The 22,409-nt window shown below is 37.6% G+C and overlaps 1 protein-coding gene across 7 annotated transcripts in view; it reads left to right on the forward strand.

The window, feature by feature from the left end:
• Positions 1-2,421: 2,421 nt before the first annotated feature.
• LOC131134245 (teneurin-3) overlaps positions 2,422-22,409 on the forward strand; it is a 254,858-nt gene continuing 234,870 nt past the window's right edge. For 5 of the 7 annotated variants that reach the window (XM_058079310.1, XM_058079326.1, XM_058079334.1 and 2 more), the window contains exon 1: positions 2,422-2,979. The gene's annotated coding sequence lies outside the window, so the exon portion shown is untranslated. The remainder of the gene's footprint in view (positions 2,980-22,409) is intronic. The other 2 variants (XM_058079358.1, XM_058079367.1) reach the window with 1 other exon arrangement.

Below are 22,409 nucleotides of genomic sequence, written 5' to 3' on the forward strand. Positions count from 1 at the left end.
CCTCTAACAAGGTTGCATCGTTTGACATACATGCTATGATCATGCATTACTACGTACACTGATGACAACATGTAAGAGTTGCAGTATCTACCGAAAGTGCACATTTATATATATATTATACTCATACTTACGTATGCTAGTTCTGTCAACAACAACAGGAACTTACGATGTCTGCTCTCAGCAGATAAATCACATGTTCCAGCATCCAATATCCTCTCTTCGTCTGTGAATGACGCTGAGACGAGCCATTAGCGACGTATCGTGTTAGTTAGCGAGATAAAAATATTTCATATGGCTGTAGCTTGGTTGATATACAAGGCAGGTATGTTGGCATTTTTGTGTAAAAAAATAGGTATATATATATATATCATATAAACTTGTTTTCTCATGTTAGAATGCAATTCTAAAAAAAAAAATGCTGTTCCCGTTTAATGCTTTGATTACTCTGGTGTCATCTCATATCCCCAAAACATGCATTTTAGGCTAATTCAGTGCTTCTCAATTATTTTTTGTCTTGCACCCCCAAGGGCCAGAAATTCTCCCCCATCCCTGATTTGAAATACCAGAGAAACTGATCATATCTATTCATTAATCTGTGCTGTGCAAACTGAACTTGAAACTGAAAGCAGGAAAATGCAACAAAACGGGAGAGCATACAAGCGTTTTTAAGAGTTAAATTGCATGTTGAGTACTCTAAGTTTGTACATGTTGGCAGGGCTGCACTAAAAGGAAATTTATTATCGCAAGACTTTTAGGAATGAGAAATCTGACCAGGCTTTAATCTCGCGAGCTTGTGAGACGAACACCTCTGGTGGATCCATACGTGGATATATTCCCACTGCAGGGAATGATGCAGTTGGGATTTTGGATTCTTGTAGTTTTACGTAGATGTATAGTATATGTATAGTGGTAGTGACTATCCATTATTATTCATTTGGATAATTAATTTGCAGTCAAAACAATCATGAATACAGATAGTACAAATGTAAAAGTGGACAATGATAAGGTCGTAAAAATGTGTGGATGTGTGAGAAACAATCTGTTAAAAAAAACAGTATGCACGAGCTGCCCTGTAAATTATACTTTATTTGATTTGAAGAAACTGCAATTATTTTTCCCACCAGAAGGAAAATGCTCTCGCTATTGTAAATGTTGGCTGCAATGATCAGACATCAAAGTAAAGCCCATATTTGCATACAAATAATTGCCTCAGAGGCTCAAGGATTGGGCAATATTTATTCTTTCCCTTCACAAAAGAAATTGAACATACAGTACAGTCATACCTTGTTACATTGCGGTTCGAGCATTGCTCCCTCATTCTGCCATGGCTTTTCAAAACAACTCTATGGCTATTTAAGCAAATTAGTAGTACTTATTATTGGCCTAAATTAAGCATTTAAGCATGAAAATTGCTATATGAATACAATATATGAGCTAAAATACGTATATGTAGTTATGTACGTATTCTACTTAGATCAATAGCAGGCGTGTCACAAGACATGAGGAAAATATTCCATTACCAAATCAGGAATCCTATTTTGCGGGAATCGTCTTATCAGGTTCGGGTCTGGAACCAATTAAGGTAAACAAGAGATTAAAAAGATGATTTATTTTGTTAATATAACTTAAAATGATGTGTGAATGCTGAACTGATATCGCGGATGGAAATGTGGAATTATGGGAAAATAGGGAAAATAAAATCAATTCAGTAGAAATGTTTGGGCTGGAAATTCTAAGAAAATCAGAAATATTTAGAATCAGAAATTGTTTATTGCCAGGTATGATTAAACACATACTTGGAATTTATTTTGGTGAAGAAGGTGCAGACATATTTATTAAAAAAATAAAAAATTAAAATACAAAATATACAGAATATACAGTATAAATACATATATATACACAGTGTGTTTTTTGTATATTTTCCGGAAGCACAGTCTGATGAATATGGAAAATAGACATACAATACAGGTGTACTACATCCCATAGCCTTTACAATAATTAAAGTAAGAAAAGCATGTAAGAGTAGGCAGTTGGAACCCCCCACCATACCCCCCCATGGTAATTTTAAGCACATACCACGTTTTCCTTGGCCTGTATTTAATTTCTTAAGCCCCATTGTTTTGCTATTAGGATAAAGTGAGCACATCCCTGGCTTTACGGCAGGTGTACCTAATATTGTGGCTGTAGCTACACATGCTTTCACCAAAGAGGACGACTGTGCCATTAAAGACGATACTCTTTAACCACGATGCTGTGTATCTCCACCTGGAAAGTCACGGCTGACCCAACCCACCATTCAAGCACGCACACACGCACACACGCACACGCACACCCGCCACCGTTCCCCGCGCAAACGCGCACATCGCTGCGGCCCGGCTGGGACGTCAGGATTGGACGCAGCAGGGGATCCCCGGCAGTCCGTTTGTGCCTCGCTCGGCGTGTCATCATCTTCTTACCGGAGGAGGAGATGACATCGCGGCGTCTCCCGCTCGCAGAGAAACTCGAAGAAGAAGAAGAAGAGGACGAAGAAGTCCTCCCGCGCACTTTATTTCTTTGGCCGCACGCGCGCTCCTCGTCGGACGAGCGAACAAAATGGTTGACCTTTAGAGCACTTTGTTATTTTATACTTTCCGACTTGTTGGAGGCTCTATCATTGACGATGATGATCGTTCACAATTGGACGTGATGAATCCATCACAAGGTCACACAGGCGGAGATGAAATCACCGTCTTTCTTTTTTGACGGCGTGTAGTCTTTTCTAACGACACTATTGTCTTTGGATGGACGCAGCATTCTTTCAATGACTCTCCTTTTTTATGTCATTTTGACAATTAAAAGACACGCGAGAGAAGACGGACAAAAGCAAAGACAAACCAACCGAGTGGAAGAAGAACTTTGTAGCTTTTTTTTTCCCACCCCCCATGTCGTCTTTCCTCCATTGAGGAGTCTGCTTGACGACACGCACGAGGAACATCTCAGGTAAGTGAAAGTGAAACCAAAAGACTTTATTGTGTCATCGGTCGGCGTTCAAGCAGCCAGACGTGTGCCAAAAGAGACACCAAAGTAAAGGAATAATGGGAATGGGAAGACTTAGTTGTTGCCGTTGAGTCTCCAACGTCTTCTTCATGCCGCCTTTTGCTGTTCATTCAAAAGGCTGTCAAGTATGGACACGTGCAGGCACGAATGCATATAGAAACATTAGGATGGACGTATAATATAGCATTAATACATCTATCTTTTAAACTCTTTATTTCATTTACAATGGATTTACATTTTACATTTTGTGTTTATATATTTTTAAGTTTAAGATTATCTAATTTTAACCTGAAATAATGTGTATACAATTATACAAATTATGTATTAACATTTTTAGTTAATATATATAATCTTAAATATTATATAAAATACATATTTGACATTTGATTTATTCCTGTTATCTATTTTGTTTATAATTATTATGACATAATATATGTATTAATATTCATTATGATTATTACTAATTATTAATAATGATAATCTACTAACAGTTTTGACACTTATTTGATTAGATTTTTAAAAATAATTTGGTATATGTATTTTTTTTCTATTAAATTCCTTTTTTGTCTAATACCTATATAGCTGTATATATGTGTATATTATATACAGGGGGTCTGAAGTCTGGACACAGGCAAATATGCTCATGCTCTACAATTATATATTTTTCACATCTTATTCATTCATTTAAGTTCATAAATATATATACATCCATAACATACATACATATTTATATAATTATATATTTTTTAATTACATTTTAATTGTTTTTAAATTTCATGTATTATTCACTGATAGTTAGCAAGTAAATATAAACTAAATTCATCTTTTTTATAATGAACGTATATATTGTACAGTGTGTCAAAACGTATACACTTATACATAAATACATTTGTCAATATTTGGCAACCTGTCCAGGGTGTATGTCGTCCTCTTGCTGGGATAGGCTCCAGCAGACGTGCGACCTTAGTGAGGAAAAGCGGTACAGAAAATGGTTGGACAGATGCATGGATCAATATCTGGACTTGGGTGTACACACACGCACACACACACACACACACACACACACACGCACACAGACGGACACACATCAAGTCAATTCAGTTTTAGTTCCAGAAAGCCCAAATTTGTGCATTTATTTGCAAGATACAGTCGTCATCTGTTTTTACGATGACTTACTGGTGTCCAAAGTGCGGCCTGGGGGCCATTGGTGCCCGCTGCTCGTTCTTTACTGGCCCTCGGCACATTCTAAAAGTACAATCAAATAAATACAACTGAAACATTTGAGAAAAGAGCAAAAATATGTGTAACAAAAGACTGTTGAAATGTTGAGACTAGTAATAATAAATAGAAAGGCCAATTCGTGTAGAAGTTAGTGTGAATCCTGAGGCTGAACTGAGACAGAAAATGTGAAATTGTGGGAAAGTCGTGACTTTCCATAATGGTGAAATTGTTATCCTTAATGTTTTGATGCTGGAATGTTTTGTATGAGCTGAGAAATGTGGACATTTGAAAATGAATTGCTGAAGCTGAGCTGAAATGCTGTACTGGAAATGTGGAATTCTTGGATAATTGTTGGAATGTGTAGAAGAAATAGCCTGGATGTTTTGAACGAGCTGAATGTTTTGGTGTTGGAATGGTTTGAATCGCTTGAGAAATATGCGAGTGGTAAGAATTCTTAGGATTTGTGTTGCCGAAAATGTGGAATATTGGGAATTTTTGGGGCGTGTAAAGTCATCAGCTCGAATGTCCTAGATACGTTGAAGACTCTGTGTACGTTGTTTCCATTCATTTTCAATGGGAATGTTGCTGCGGACAAAGTGGACTTAGAGAAAATTAGAGAATTATTTGAAATGGAATGTGTTTGATTTTGGAATGATTCGAATTTGAGAAATGTGAGAGTAGATCAGCGGTGAGCGAAAAAAAAATGTCTGGCATAAAAACAAAATAATGTAGGTGCAGAATAACATATATTGTAATATAACATTTATTATTGTGTGAATAACCTTCAGTCATTACACAATAAGTGTAACCTAACTACTGTATATGTATTTAAATACACAGTATATACAGTATGCCTTGATACCTAGATACCTACCGACCTAGCCTGAGCTTGAAGTATATAATCATTTAAAATCTCACACACACACACACACACACACACACACACACACACACACACACACACACACACACACACACACACAGAGCTAACATCACCATCACAACTTTGTACAGTATGGATGATGGTGTGCCAAAAATGACCTAAATGTGGGCTTTTTAATTTTGATGAATTTAATTTATGAACATATATGACACCCTTTGATCTTTTTTGCTATTTTTACTAGTAGTTTCAGTCTTCTTTAATCGTATTTTTAGAATGCGCTGCGGTGTCACGCTCCGGTTGACAATTTGGACTTTGCGTTCCGTTCCTGCCTTAGCTACGGTTCCATGCTCTTATTTTGTTATACTTCCTGTTTGGTTCCATCTAGTTTTCCGCCGCCTTAACCTGCCGCTTTCACGCACCTGCGGCTAAATTGTGTTGGGATTATTTGTTGTGTTTGCCTTTTGATTGGCGTATTGAGCATTGTGCTTGTTAGGTTTTGTCTTGCCGGGTGGCTTTTTCTGCTGTGAAGTCTTTATCCATTTTACCTGCACTTGGGTTCCGTCTTTTTCATCTTGAGGCCGTTGCCACAGCACCACCGTGTCACGCTGCAACATGCGGGCCAATAATAAACGAGCTGATACTGCATGTAACACTTGTACTGTAAATGAATCAATAGAATCTAACCATGATGGTCGGATTATTGTAGATCAGGATTGTTTTGATGGGTTGAAAATCAAATATAACTCATCTCTCGAGCTGCAAAAACCTGTAAGTTGATGATGTAATGACTGATGTCATGGTGACTATTGTAAATATGATACTTATATGTAATATATATGCTTAAATGGCTTTTTTTAACCATAGGGTAAGCTGAATACAAGCTGCAGCCACCAACTCTAAAGAGAAACACATTTTGCACTACATAGGCCGTTCTTGTTTACAAGCCATAGATGTCGACATTGTAACATGGGATATTTACAAAGAAGAACAGACTATAAACCTTGCTATCTTTCTTCTAACCTCTGTTCCCAGCGTCAGTTTCGGTGAGTGTGATTTTTTTTTCATCTGAGCTGAACATCTGCCGTGGTCCAATAATTCCAAGCAGAAGCTGTAGTAATCCTACACTTGATCCAATTTACTTAATATTTGTCAGATCAAAAAGACTTCAAAAGGTGACATTAGTGTGCTCTCTAGTACTCCAATTCGCTACTTCCTGAATCTGCACTCCAAGCATCACAGGACCTGCCATAAATTAGACGCATCATTGATGCATCATTCACTACGTCTACATTCAGTCAATATTCCGGTTTCTGAAACATTCGGAATAATCTGTTTACATGCCTGAGCAAACAGGGTTATTCCTGTAGACATTGTAATTGTAAACAATCGGGATATCCCAATCAAAACAGCGATGCACAGACAATGTCTCGACGCACGGAGAACGTCATGACACAACGCGCGTCATTTCTGATTTCTTCTTCCACTATAATGAACAACCCTGGACATTTCACCACATTAATGAGATGCTTCGTTTCCTCCCCGCTCAAAAAACGTGCAGTTTTGCGTGCCGCCATGTTTTCAAATTCAATAGTTCCCTTCAAAGACCCAAGATTCCTTTTGAATGGAACATGCGCAGAACACAAATCAATATTCCTTTACATGGCGATATCCTGGTAGGCGTATACATGACCCAATATTCAGGTTAGGAAAGGGGTAACCCAGGGGTAATATTCAGGTTTTTGAGAAACGGAATATGAGCATATTTGGGTTTATCAAAAGGTATATTGGTGTCTAAATGGCCGTGTGCAATGTTCCGGTTATGATAGGGTTATTTGACTTTATAGCCATTGTTTGGACGCATCATCATCATTTAAGCCACAGGGTTGAAAGTGTGTGGAATACGAATGTAACCTCTTATATTCCTGAATTTGAGGAACTAAATTACATACATTTGGAGTAGTTTCTGAGGAACTAATGAAGAATTAATCAGTAGTGGTTAGTGTTAGGTAGGTTCGTTCCTCCTTAAATACTGTAATTCTGTGTAGTTTATAGGAACTGGAAGTGTTGTTGGTTCAATCAAGGTCACATACAAAGTGTCCTGTGATTGCTCCTTACACTTACATTTGCACGTGTGTTTTGTTGTGTATGTGTGTGTGTGTGTGTGTGTGAGAGACTCTAACTGTGATGCAATCGCTCAGTTACAAGCTAACAACACAGTTACATCTCACAGTCTGTCATAAGAAAAAGCAATAGAAAGACTCCAAAAAAGTCAATTACAGACATGATGATCATTGAAATGACGGCATTTCTCTTCCACGCGCGATACAGAGAGCATATGATAAATTGGAAACGTGTAGCGACAGAAATGCCATACTGCCATGCAAGTAAGCGAAGTAAGATATTGTATGAAATGCAGTTTGTTATTACTTCTGATGTGATCTCAATTTTTTTTTAAATTTCCAAGTATAAAGGTTGGGAAACTATAGAAATTAGCAATAATAATACATTTTATTTATTGAGCACTTTTCCAAAAAATCAAAGACGCTTTACATTGTAAAAGCATATAGAAAAAAGGAGTATAGAGTTCAGAATTAAACATTTTGTCCATCCATAATTTTGAACAATATACTTGCAGGCTATACATATGTATATGCATGGTTGTGTGTGCGTGTGTTTGTGTGTGGGTGTGGAGAGAGATTCTGATTATTTGGGACTATTTGTATGGGCACACACACACACACACACACATACACATGTACACAAAGACCATGTTCAGGGTCATATGCCTGTTTTTTACTGTTAGTATTAGACTCCTTATTGTCTTGTTCAGGGATGTCACAAGACAACCAACTCACGAGACGAGACGATACACGAGATTGGTTCCATGAGATAAGGCGGGATTTTAATATTGATTTTAAGAAAAGTATAATGCAAGTAAATACTGTATGACTGGACAAACAATCCCAATCCCGAATACCAAAACCATGCGGAGGGGGTTGAAATTGTCAAACTAATAATAATAATAATAATAATAATAATAATAATAATAATAATAATAATAATAATAATAATAATAATAATAATAATAATAATGCTGGAATCTCTGATTGACTGATATGAGAAATGTAAGAATATTACCTTAATACCACATACAACTATAAATTGTTAGAGGTACCCAGGCTAACATGCATAAATATAGAGGTAGGGATTATCATTATTATTATCATTAATTATTATTAATTATTACTTTACAAAAAATAGTAATAATGGACAGCAAGACATCATTGCTTCAAAAATTGGTTTGAGCACAGACCTAAAACCTTGCTTCCTAATGCACAAGACTAGACACACACAAACTAATAAACACGTCTAAAAACCTCAGGTAGGGTTTAACAAGAAGAAACTGATGTTTGGGTTGGTCACCTGTCCAGACACAGTCTCAAGTTCTTGTTTTTTAATGCATAAGATTAGACACATGCAATACAGTAAATAAGTAAATGTCACAAAAAAAGTGGGCTAATAAATTGACACACAAAGACTGCAGATTTCAGAAAATAACTCTCTACACTCTACAAGAAGCAATGAAGTCTGTAAAATTAAATAATTAAAAATAAAAAAATCACAAAATTTTTAACTATAATGATGAAAATGGTAATATTAATGATGATTATAATGATGGTAATAATGATAAAGATTATAACAACAATGATAATAATGATAACAATATTACAATGAAAATAATAACAGGGGAAACAAGACAGTGGCATGAACATGATTATATCTTACAAAAAGGGGTAGGCATTTATAAGCTTTTGCTTCAGCCTACTCCTTTTGGGTTTGTGATCAGATAGTTGAATACAAATGTAAATAATGGAAAGTTATATTTTGATTGATGTAAGAAATGCACTGTAATGATTCACATATTTGCCCAAATAAAGGGAAAAAAAAATAATAATAATGATAATAATAATATTTCCTTTAACGTGATAGTTCAGATGTTTTGACATGACATTCCCATCATCAGCGTAGCGCATCAATAGTGACCCCACACTTCATCCCGCGAGTTTTGGTTGGATTTAGGTGATGGTGATAAAAACGCCTCCTCGCAAAAAATCGGACCTCACAATCGTTCAACGCTACTTTCTCGTCTGTCGTATTACTGCGTGTTTTGTCATGGATCATTACACAATTACTGTTTCCCCCATGATGAATACTGTTTTTCATTGAATTTTCCACTCAGTGGGGTCCAAAGTCCACCCTGGGGGCTATTTGTGGCCAACAGCTTGTTTTGGTTTGCCCATAGTATATTTATTTATTTAAAAATCCTGGATATTGAAATAAAATTGCAAATAAAAAACGTGTTACATTTATATGTTATTATATATTATTGTTATTAATTCTACTAATTATACAGGTATTTTTAATGGCAAATTGTGTTAAGCATATTTTCACTTGCACAGGATTGGTTTTATAAACACAAATGTGAAGAATTGTGGCCCCTGCATCTTTTTATCCGTGGTGGAAAAAGTTTAGACACCCCTGCCGGAACTATTTAACACCGACACGAGGATTTGCTTGACTGTATTCAACGTGATGTACAAAAAACTACTGTGGTGCTGTCATAGCAGCCAGCCAGCTCACTTAAAAGCGTGAAAAGGAGAGAAGGCCGCGGCTGGGTAAGCACGCCACATGAACCGTGGGAACTTTGTTTTCCTCTCGGCCATTTTTGAAATAAATTTATGATGACAAAGGATCTGCGATTTATATATTTTTATTCCTGTAGAAATGCTTGGGTCGGTGGAGTGAATAGGCGCCATGTTTAAGAGAAAGACAGTGACTTGTCTTCAGCCACGCTTGCATTTTCTTTTCTCGTTAGAACGCTTCAGCCATGCTTCTTGGAATTACAATGATTAGTCATAATAGCTAAGATGTAGCTGGAGCCGAGCAACGCCAATGGCAGGAAGATAAAGGAACAGAGGCAGCAATAAAGAACAGAGCAATACTACAAAAATAGGAACCCAGTACGCTGTTTCTGTGTCGATGAGAGGCTATAGCGATAAGATAATTTGCCATTTTTACTTGACAACATTTCCGCGTGGAGCCCGTAAATCACAACAGAAGTATTCCAGATTTATGCAAAGCAAGAATAGTCTTGTATTTACAGAAATATGAATAATTTAGGTTTCTATAGTATTTGATACTTACAACTACTACTTATGTTTGGACAGTGAAATCAAAATGTGAGGATTTCTGTATTGGCAGAGACGCGGTGCATGACAAAAAATACACAATATCAATACAAAGTACAACATAAAACTTGTAATTCCAAATTCCAAGGGAGCAGGAAGACAGAAAAGAACAGAAAAGAATATGTGCGAGACGCAGACTGGAAAGGGATGCAGCTCTTCAATAGTGAAGTACAATCCCACTTCCTGCTGCAGCTGCTGTGCTTAAAAGCATGATTAACTGTCAAGTGGCTGCTGATGTACCTCGTTGCTCCACCACAGACTGGAACAAAACCGAAAGCGGGACAGGAAACAAAACCAAATACAATACAAGTAGGCCATTCCTTCATTTATTTTCTACCGCTTATCCTCACGAGGGTCGCGGGGGTGCTGGAGCCTATCCCAGCTGTCTTCGGGCGAGAGGCGGGGTACACCCTGGACTGGTGGCCAGCCAATCCCAGGGCACATATAGACAAACAACCATTCACACTCACATTCATACCTATGGACAATTTGGAGTGGCTAATTAACCTAGCATGTTTTTGGAATGTGGGAGGAAACCCGAACATGCAAACTCCACACAGAGATGGCCGAGAGTGGAATTGAACTCAGGTCTCCTAGCTGTGAGGCCTGCGCGCTAACCACTTGACCGCCGCCATGCAGGTAGGCCAACCAATACAAAATAAAAGGCTAAACGGAACCACAGGTCATAACACAATGTGAAGATCATAGGATTGTCTGATTTTTTAAGATCACAGAGAAATGTGTGAAAAGTTGGAATTTTGGGATCTTGAAAAAGGAATATGTGGGAAAAATTGTCCATTCCAAAATGTGGAATTAGTGACTTTTTTTTGGAATGTTTTAATCGATTTGTGTCTTGTCCCAAATAATGTAAATATTGTGATGTTAGAAATTTGTGTTTGTGTCAGTCACCAAATACCAGAATAATCATCCTAGTTCAAGACTTACGGTAATTAAAGAACGACATTGCAGCCATATTGCTGGCTACCGCTTGGATGTTGAAGGTTTAAAAAAGTATATTTTTTACAGGTCTGGTGGGTGGGATGAAAATAAGTATAACTTGCAGGTGCTCATTCTCATGCGCTTATGCTTGCATTTGCTGGTTATTTTGGGTTTAAATGGTTTGCATTCATCATACTTAATAACAGAAGTGGGAGCAAATCAGATGAGTCAAGTCTCAAGTCTTGGAATTTTACAAGCACTGTTTACTGTTTCTCAAATAAAGTTCTATTTTAACAATGCATCTATTAAATTTGAAGCATGGTACATTTTGAATTGGTTTATTGTTTAAATAAAGTAAGACCTGTGTGACAAGACCCATTTTTACTTGACAGGGTATTTTCAAGTCATCAGACTAAAGTCTAAGTCATGTCCCGAGTCAATTGAATTGTTGAATTTTAAGAGCCAACACAAGTTTGACTCAAGTGGACTGGACTCCACACACACACACACACACACACACACATTGGAATCCACACCTCTGCTTTAATAGAAAACATTTTTCATGTTTCAGCTAGGCCACAAGAACACAAAATAAAACTAGACTTGCAGCAAAAAATCAACACAGAATGAAAATGTATGCATTTATGTGTGGAAAGGTCAGCGCCATCCTGCCTGAAAGTGTGAAATTCTCTCTCGCAGTAATTGTATTTGCATATCAGTCCACACAAAAACAAAACACACACATTTTCACACACTGTGAATGTGTTCCTCTCGATGTCTGCGCATATTCAAATTTGGATCGTTGGTGCTCATCCATGTTGAAACTCTACTCGGCAGTGTGTATATCCTGGACTCTAAATGTGTGTGAGTGTGTGTGTGTGTGTGTGTCGAAGCAGTGTATCTAGTATAAGTGGGTAGTAATAAGCTTAAATTTAATGTCTAGTGCTTTGCAATGTTCTTACAATTCGGCCAAATATCCTTAAAATAGCTTTAATCGTACTATGTTACACCAGTTTGCTTGTCTTAAGTTTATATGTACTCAAATTGAAGCTGTATGACTTAAAATAAGCAAAATAATGATGATCTGCCAAGTGAACAAATAAAATGAATTAAAATAGCGGATCCGCACCGTGGACGTGTAGTTAGCATGTATGCCACGCAGTCAGGAGATCGGGACTTTGAGTTCGAGTTTGCATGTTGTCCGCGTACTCCAGTTTTCATCCTTCCACATTAAAAAAAAAAATCTGTAGGTTCATTGGTGACTCCATATGGTCCATATGTATGAATGTGAGTGTGAATGGTTGTTTGGCTGCCCGAAGACAGCTGTGATAGGCTGGATAGGCTCCAGCATACCCACAACCCTAATAAGGGTCACACTCCTCAGCCTCCCTGGCAAAGTCTATTCCATGGTCCTGGATTGATATAGATTTTTTTTTTTACAAATATCAGTATTTCTGTTAAGCATGATATCAAAAACAAGCATATCATTCATATCGATATGGACAGGATTTGATGTGGAGGTCTCATGTTTTAATATGCCGCAAGCTAGTTAAGGCATTAGTGTTTTATTTTAGTGCTTTATTTGTACTTTCTTGTTTTTTGTGTATTTTCACTGAACCAAGTAGTATTTTTAGTCCAAATTCTTTCCCAAAAGTGACTTATCCGTTTCTTTTCCTTGCTGTCCTCTTAATGAGTATTACATAAAAAAACTCCAAAGGAGTCAGTGCCACACCAGCCATCAACCTTACAGTGCATCACTTAATTAATTCATAAATTAATGAATAGCATACAAATATGTCAACAAGGGATCCTAATTTTTAGTAGCTAAAAAAAGCTAAACTGTCGAGTGGTTGTGGTAGACGTTTGTTTCTGTAGAGTTAAAACAATGAATTAGTTCCCAGAAGGTCTCGTATTGTTTTTGTGTAACTGTAATCTCATGTGTGCTTGGGCTTGCTGAATGGTTACATCATCGGTTTATGTTTTTAAACTCTCTTTTATTATATGACTATTAAAATATTCATTCATTTGTTTTTTAAATATTGTATCCAACTATGGCCCCTGTTTTTTTTTTTCTTTGATCAGTTTGGTAGTCAATTGAACAAGTGCCAGGAATTCGGTAATAGAAACAGGAACCCTTAAGAGTCTGCAGTTGAAACAATACACAAGGTAACAACAAATACAGTAGAACAACATGTTTAATCATTGCTGCTGTGGCTGCATGAATCTGGAATAAATGTACATCTTGATTTTATTGTTCAGTGCTTACCTTAAACTCCTCATGGTTTTGTTTTGATTGAAATAAGCTTCCATTGGTCTTTCTTCTTGGAAGTTCAGAAAAAAAATCAATCAAGTGAAAAAGATGGCACACTCACTCGTTTAGATTCTTCAAAAGAGATTCTTCAAAAGAGTGATGCTCATCCTCGTCAGCCAGGTATTGTGAACTGTAGTGTTGTTCTGTTGAAAAAAAAAAACAGTTATTACCACAAGGGTCTATGGGTCTAAGGGTCTTCAGTCATGAGGAATGACCCCTGCAGCATCTCCACTTAACCAGCTGCCGTTTGATGCCCCTGCAAAACCTGAAGCTCCCTTGTTCCACTGAAGGAACAAGCACCTCGGATCATGATGGCGCCCCCTCCACTGTGCCATGTGGAAAACATCTCAGGTGGGATCTTCTTGTCACGCCAGTAAGATGGGAACCAATCAGTACCATCCAACTTTCTTCCACTTTTCAATTTCCCATGTTTGTGCTTTTGTGCAATTGTACAAAAATTGTCCAAATGTAGCATTTGGTGGCATCAGAGGACATAAGGCCTTTGAAGATTTTTTTTATCTGTTCTCTCGCAGATGTTCCTACACTTGGTCTGCACTCGACACCAATAACAACCTTCATTTAGGCCAAGTATTGTCCAGTGTCAAGACAGGCAGACAATCGGATCCACCGGATCAGGTGACAATTTTTTAGGTCTGCCACTTGACTTTTTCTTCCATAACCGTCAGGATCTTTGAGGAGGTTTCAAATGACTGTCTTACTTCTTCCAACCTTGACCTTGCTTACGCAGCTCAACAATCTGATTGTGTCCAAAGAGACAAACATTTTTTGCTTTTGCCATCAGGAAACCATGACTGAATACCTAACAGAAAATGACATTGAATCCATATTTTTGCCAAGATCCAAAAAGCTGTGGTCTTCACTTTACTGCAATAAATTGCTGACTACTTTTTGAATTTTGGAGCACATCCTAAAGGTCCAACGGTGCAAATTGAAATTCTTGCAATTTTTCAGCTGGTGTTCAAATTTTGATTAGCGTGTATGCCCTGCGATTGGCTGGCCACCAGCCCAGGTTGTACTACGCCTCTTGACTGAAGTCAGCTGGGATAGTCCCCATCTTACCCGAAACCCTAAGGTGGAGAAGCGATATAGCAAATGAAAGGATGGATGCATGGATTACTGTGGATATTACTCCACCGTGTTGGCACAGAGGAACAAAATGTCAAACTAAAGCCAATGAACTTCAGGTACACTAGTGGAAGCCCTCTGTGATTAGTAGGCACTCTGGAAGGTCTGTCAGATGGAAAAGAGGGAACATAGACGAGAGCTGAGGGAGGGAAAGGTAAGTTGGGAGGGGGATGTGGGAGTAATTCCTTGCACACCTCTCAGTCATAAATATGGAAAGGAACTGTGCGGCTGAGCCAGTCCTCCTACGTGCAGAATGTTACTGTGCCTCCTTGGCAGGGTGAAGAAGCATCCAGCTAAGAGACACACAACGCAGACTAAGATGTTATGAGGAGGGGAGACAAGTGAACCCAAGAGCAGGAATGTGCAGACTGGCAGGATTTTGCTGAACTTCTTTTTTTCCACAACCCAATTTAAGTTTTATAAGAAAGGAACAGGACATGGGGAGTAGTCATTGGCAGAAACATTGCCAAAAGCTGAGTAGAAACCCATTTCAACAAAACACTTTCTGTCAGAGCGACATACAACAGGACTAATATACAGTCTTCCATTGCAGCTTGGCACTTCTACTTAGGCCGCTTGACTCTCACGGTTTTTCAAAAATATATAAAATCATGCTGTTTTGGGATTGAATAATGCCTAGTTTTAGCACAAAAAAATCCTAAAAATCAAGAATCCGGAGACGTTTGTTTAAGGTTAAATGACGACTTAATATTGTTTTGTGTAGCACAAATGTACGTTGAATTGAATATACGTACAATATATACAGTATTCATTGAAAATCATTAAAAGAATGACATTTGAGTGTCTTATTATTACTGTTGCTATTCTAACAAATATGTCATGTCAGGCTTTCCATAACGATTTTAAGGCTAAACCACAACATGAAGCATAAAGATATTGTTTCATGTATTTCGGAAGGACAGTAATTGATGAAAAAAGTAGATTCAAGTGTTTTGAACAGAAAATCATGATGGAAGGAATGGGAATGGGAACCTCCACTCCAGGCAGTACTGTGTAGTCAACAATTCATTGGTAGCGTGAAGCAAGCAGGAATTGGGTATGAGCGAGAACAATGCCTGTGGACTTGGATAAACAAGGTGGAATGGTTAGATCATGTGAATACAATAATAAAATAAAATTGTAAATACATATATAATGTCCTTTTCCATGTAAAACAGACAGAGAGGCGTGGATCCAGAACATCTATATCAGTTATGTCAGTATTAGACAGATTACATTTCATGTATTTTCCTTCTGCAGGACAGCAATTATCAATGTCAAAAATGAATGCAAACACATTATGTGAAGCATGCAAATGAATAATCTTCACTTTTCAGAATAAAAACATATCCAACCTGTCCTGACTTGATACCATCCATATTTTCTCATCTAACAACTGAACCAGCCACATCGACAAACACGATGAACAGATATGACATAGAAAAGAGAAGATCTGAGACAATCTTTGCTGAAAATAGAAACATGAAGAACGAGAAAGGCTTTGAACCGACGGGATCACAGACTCCTCTAAGTTCACAGGATGAATGTGGCCTCAGTTGTCTTGGAAGTGTATTCTTATAATGTTATGTATTTTCTTTAATATTACACTACCACTACGGATACATGTATAGTATAAGCAGGTAATGTAGATGTACATGGAGTGGCATTGCAGAAAAAAACCCAAAACATTCAATTCACTGTGCACAACATAGAAATAAAACACCTGGTAATTTGTACAGGCATCATCTTGAGTCATCTAATCAATCAAAATTATCAAATAAATATCCAAATATTTTAAGCACACATTATGTCATAATGTTATGTGTAATAATATAAAAGATAAGCTGTATAAGGGAACTCACAACGAGCTTGTCAACGCATCGGAAATCACAGAAGGTAAAACTCAATAAAACAGTCTGACTGAAGAAAGAATGCTAAAATCATCACACAGCAACTTAACTCACAAAAGACACTGTATGTAATAAATATAGAAGACAAGTACCAATACGAGGGTCAAATAACAACTCTCTTAACTGCTTCCCATCATGCATTGTTTCCCAGCAAAGCAAACCTGTTTGCAGTTCATTCGTTGCCGTCATTGTTGCTGAATTGGACTTTTATGCCAATGTCAGCCAGACATATAGATAGATAGATAGATAGATAGATAGATAGATAGATAGATAGATAGATAGATAGATAGATAGATAGATAGATAGATAGATAGATAGATAGATAGATAGATAGATAGATAGATAGATAGATAGATAGATAGATAGATAGATAGATAGATAGATAGATAGATAGATAGATAGATAGATAGATAGATAGATAGATAGATAGATAGATAGATAGATAGATAGATAGATAGATAGATAGATAGATAGATAGATAGATAGATAGATAGATAGATAGATAGATAGATAGATAGATAGATAGATAGATAGATAGATAGATAGATAGATAGATAGATAGATAGATAGATAGATAGATAGATAGATAGATAGATAGATAGATAGATAGATAGATAGATAGATAGATAGATAGATAGATAGATAGATAGATAGATAGATAGATAGATAGATAGATAGATAGATAGATAGATAGATAGATAGATAGATAGATAGATAGATAGATAGATAGATAGATAGATAGATAGATAGATAGATAGATAGATAGATAGATAGATAGATAGATAGATAGATAGATAGATAGATAGATAGATAGATAGATAGATAGATAGATAGATAGATAGATAGATAGATAGATAGATAGATAGATAGATAGATAGATAGATAGATAGATAGATAGATAGATAGATAGATAGATAGATAGATAGATAGATAGATAGATAGATAGACTCCCTTTATTGTCATTGCACAAAAACACAGTAGTGAAATTGCCAACGAAATGTCGTTGCCTGGCTCCCATATAATAACAGACACAAAAGAAGATAAGTAAAAACAAATAATAATAATAATAATAATGTGGAGAATAAATAGATAGAATAGACACCAAATATGAACAACATAATGTAAAGTGCAGCATGAACAGTAAATTGCCCAAATAATTAAAATAATTAAAATAAATAATAATAATGTAAGTAAGGTAGAGGGGCTTATTTGGCATTGAGCAGTCTGATGGCCAGGGGGAAGTAGCTGTCTCTGAACCTGGTCGTCCTACAGCGGATGCTGCAGAGCCTTCTCCCCGATGCCAGGCGAGAGAACAGTCCATGCTGGGGGTGTGTGGGGTCAGAGCAGATCCGATGGGCTCTAGATACACACCGGCTGTTTGCTATGTCCTTAATGGGGGGGAGCTGGGTCCCGATGATCTTCTCCGCTGTCCTCACCACTCTCTGCAGTAACGTCCAGTCCGAGGCCTTGCAGCTCCCAGACCAGACATATGTGATTTTAACATATTTAAACTATGTCAGCATGGATTCTTATGCAATATTTTTTTCTGTCATGCAGAAAATCTACGTTTGAATAACCTTCATCCTTGTTTGCGCTTTTCAAAGTCAGTTTTTACTGACCCAAATGCATTTTGCACGTATACATACTGCAGCTTCAGGTAGATGACATGGGGAGCTGTAAGTCTAGGATATCACAGTATAATATAGTATGCTATAGTATTGTATTGGTATTCTTGAAAGGAGGCCAGACAGACATTAACACGTAACCTTGTCAATAAAAGACAGATGGCCTTCTATATGGACTCCAGTGTGGGCGAGTTGTAAGCTGCTTCTGGTGTCATGGTGTTGGAGAGGTGACAGGGTGACATGTGTCTCATTATCACTGCTCGGTGACAAGCACATGAAATCCTCTGCAACCCAACCTTTCCTTTTTAAGTCGTCCTCGCTATTTTTCCCAGAAATTGTTGAAGCAGTTGTGTTGATGTGCATGTGTTTGCATTTTGTAACAAAACTGTAATATGAAAAGCAAGTCTACTGTCAATGTTTATTTTTTATGAAGCAGGCATGCACGATATTCTTGTTTTCAAGCCGATACCGATAACTTTTAAGGATACTTTGACATGATCAGGGGAGGATGGAGGATCGACCCTGCAACCTTCGGTTTAGGAGACAACCACTCTACCACCTGAGCCATGCCACCACTATAATTCATAATTATAATTCCTCATTCATAAATCACAAGTGTGAAGGATATTTTGTGAAATCCTGGACCATTTTGACAGAAAAACAACAACATAAACAGCAGTTTAAGTTATAGCTGGTATCAGCTGACCGGTTCGGTGGACATGTCTATATTGGTATGAGCAGTTACCATAGCAACAGAGACACAACCTGGCAGGCCCCACTATGGAGTTGGGCGGTTTTAAATGACTAAAAACATTCCCAGTTTTCATTTTAATTTGGGTATTGATTCTCTGCTTTGTGGGAGGTTCATAGTTTGCAGAATGCTAATGTGACAAATTGCTGATTATTCAATCCATTATTCATTTCCATTGAGAAAATCTGACTGTTGAATGAGACAGTAAATGCATATTTCTTTCTGTACTCTAAAAGCTCTTGCCGTGATTAGCGAGATAAAGGCGGTAAATAGCAACATGCATTTTGGAGTGGAGATAGCTATTATAAAATCCCATTCATTATTTGATTTAAATTAGAGAGAATTTTCCGTTAAAAAGCAGCAGGAACACTCACTGCCGTGCTCCATTCAAGAGATGCTTTTAATGTAGCTCATTTTCAACAAAATGTATTTTGAGTGTATATACAAATTGCGGTTTTATTAAAAACCCAGATGATGACAGCCTTTGTATCATAACAAACATTATATGGCATGAGTGTTGGGAATCAGATCCAGTACTCCTTGAACCATGTGTGTACACATGCATGATACTAAATCACATTCACTTAAAAGATTTATTCTAACAATTTGCACAAAAACCATTTATTGTTTCAATATTAAGTAAATCTCACTCAAGTAAAACATACTTAACACTATGCTATCCATATTTCAGCAAATGTTATGTTTTGTATTTTTTGCCTATATTATGCTAGGAGTCCACTGGGCCGGCGCCAGTTGGCGCCAACGATTATGTGATTGGTGCGTAGTGGCTGGCTGTAGCGCCGAATTAATGTTCGCTCGGCATGTTGCCATGTTGCCGTTATTCAACGCCGCAGCGAGCCACTACACGGCAATCACATAATCTTTGGCATGAACTGGCACCAACTGGCACCAACTGGCACCGGCCCAGTGGACTCCAAGCATCAGTGGCGCAACTTGGCTCGCACCATTACATTCCAGTGGATTCCAATCGGCGGATTGTTTGTGACATTTGGTTCCACTTGGTGGACGAAGATTTTAAACATTTTGAAATTTTCTTGCTGCCAAACTCAATTTTTGCCGCCGTTTCATATCTAATGTTAAATGTTTTTTTATTTAGGTTTGTTTTTAGAATGAAGCTTAATAAAGCTATTTAAAGATAGAAAAGACCATAATAGAAGTATGACGAGCAACCTTCACAGTTCTTGGCATGGTAATGAGAACCGTGGAAGACGAGGAAGAGGACCGCCACAGACGCTGTGCTTTTGAACATGACTAATTGGGAAGCGACTGCAGGTGTGTCTCATTGCTCCGACGCCACAGTGGAAGTAACTGAATCTTGCAGAGCAAACACAAAAAGAAACCAGTGGAGGAAAATAATAGGAAATAAAAGGCTGGGCGGAAAAGCGTAACGTGACAGTCTGAGTTATTCTGTAATGTATTGTGCTGTCTATTGGTTGACTGCATTGACGTTTGTCTTGTGTCTTTTCTCTGGAAATCTCTTGTTGAAGAGTGAGAACATTAGACTTGATTAGGACATTCTTCTCACAGTTCGACTGGGGGGGAGCACATCACCCGCTCTGCAATTTGAACACGTGCAGGAAACAAGCGATTGTGATGAATCAAAGAAGGGGCAGGAAACAATGAAAGAAAAGGAAAATCAACAAGCAAATGAATTGCCAATTTCTGGTTTTGTCAAGTGTGGAAGGCAACTCTTGAGGAAAATCTGTTTCCACTAAAACATTCCGAGAGCAGCTTCTCTCTGTGTGTGTGTGGTTGAATGGATGACGCTCTGCATTCAACAGAGCAGGACCGATCAGTTTTCTTTACTGCCACATTTGTGATTGACAGATTTAGAAAAACAATACTATATAGCAGGGGTCGGGAACCTTTTTGGCTAAGAGAGCCATGAAGGCCAGATATTTTAAAATGTGTATCTGTGAGAGCCATATACATTTTTTTAAACATTGAATGCAATAAAATGTGTGCATTTTTATGTAAGACCAACAGTTTTAGATATAATGGGCTCTAATTACGTAGACCAGGCACACTACCCCACGCCAATGGGGTGTGGCCAGCATACTTTCATGAGCAGCGCAGTGTCTAATAATAAATCAAATACTTGCTGCCATTAATGCAACTTCTGCTGCTGCATAGTTTTGAACCGTATTCAGTACACGTATTTCATTCTTTTGGCCATCTTCACCAGAAGGCTTGGTTCTGCAGCTTTAGCTAGGTGACTATTTGACTAAAGGAGGAAAGTTTACATTTACATGTTTTTTTGACATCTCAATGACCGAGGTAGACTACCGCATTACCCAGTAATAATCAAGTTTTGGTGTTTGACCTGGAAAATATCATCAGGAAAGATAGATATGGTTGGCCGTATTGCAGCAGAATATAGATGGACGAATTAAAATGCATAAGAAAGTTGTTGATTTTGAATATTATTTTTAACAGTCATTTCTGTGATGGTTTACTTTAAAATGTTAGCAAAAATACATTTTTATTGTGGTAAGAAATGCTTGAGAGCCAGATACAGTCATCAAAAGAGCCCTACCTGGCTCCCGAGCCATAGGTTCCCTACCTCTGCTATATAGCCTTGATTTTCACATGCAACACAAGTCTCGTCAAATGCTTGATTATTATGCAGACAATACCTGGGTTGCTATTATCATCATACTGGTACAGTTTGGAGTTTCCAGGGCTCTTACTGTAAATTATCAGTCAGCTAAACTTCTATCTTCATCTTCTCTTCAGTCTGAGGTGTCCAAACATTGTGCACCGACGGCAGCATATCGAAAAAATTGCACATCCAACGTCCAATTAATTTGCTATTTCTTTACTTAATTACATGCTAAACCAATTCCATAAAGGTGATAATACTTGTAGGTAAATATATTTAACTAAGCTTTGTATTATAGCTGACAAAGCAAATTGTTGGTAATTAAAGGTGCTGTCTGTCATGTTTCGTACTGCATTGGAGACGCAAACATTCGAACATGCTCCGCATGCTCAGCCATGACTGGTAATTGTTAATAGCTTCTAAGAAGGACCTTCTACATCAAAGTTCCTGATAGTGAAGAAGATCAAAATGCTCCAGGAATGGCCAGCCCAGACATCATACATGAACGCTATTGAGCCTGTTTGGGGTTAGATGAAGGAGGAGGTTTGGAAGATGAAACCAAAGAATCTTGATGAAGTCGTGGGGGGGGGGGGGGTTATCAATTACTTGTTTGAGTCATTGGAGTACAGATGGAGTCCTCCAAGCTCATGGGAGTCAGGCACAAATATTACAGAGGTACATCTTTCTTTGGCTTAAAGAGGCACCCTGACTTAAT

This window comes from Doryrhamphus excisus, chromosome 1 (genome assembly GCF_030265055.1).
Source record: "Doryrhamphus excisus isolate RoL2022-K1 chromosome 1, RoL_Dexc_1.0, whole genome shotgun sequence".
Lineage (NCBI taxonomy): Eukaryota > Metazoa > Chordata > Actinopteri > Syngnathiformes > Syngnathidae > Doryrhamphus > Doryrhamphus excisus.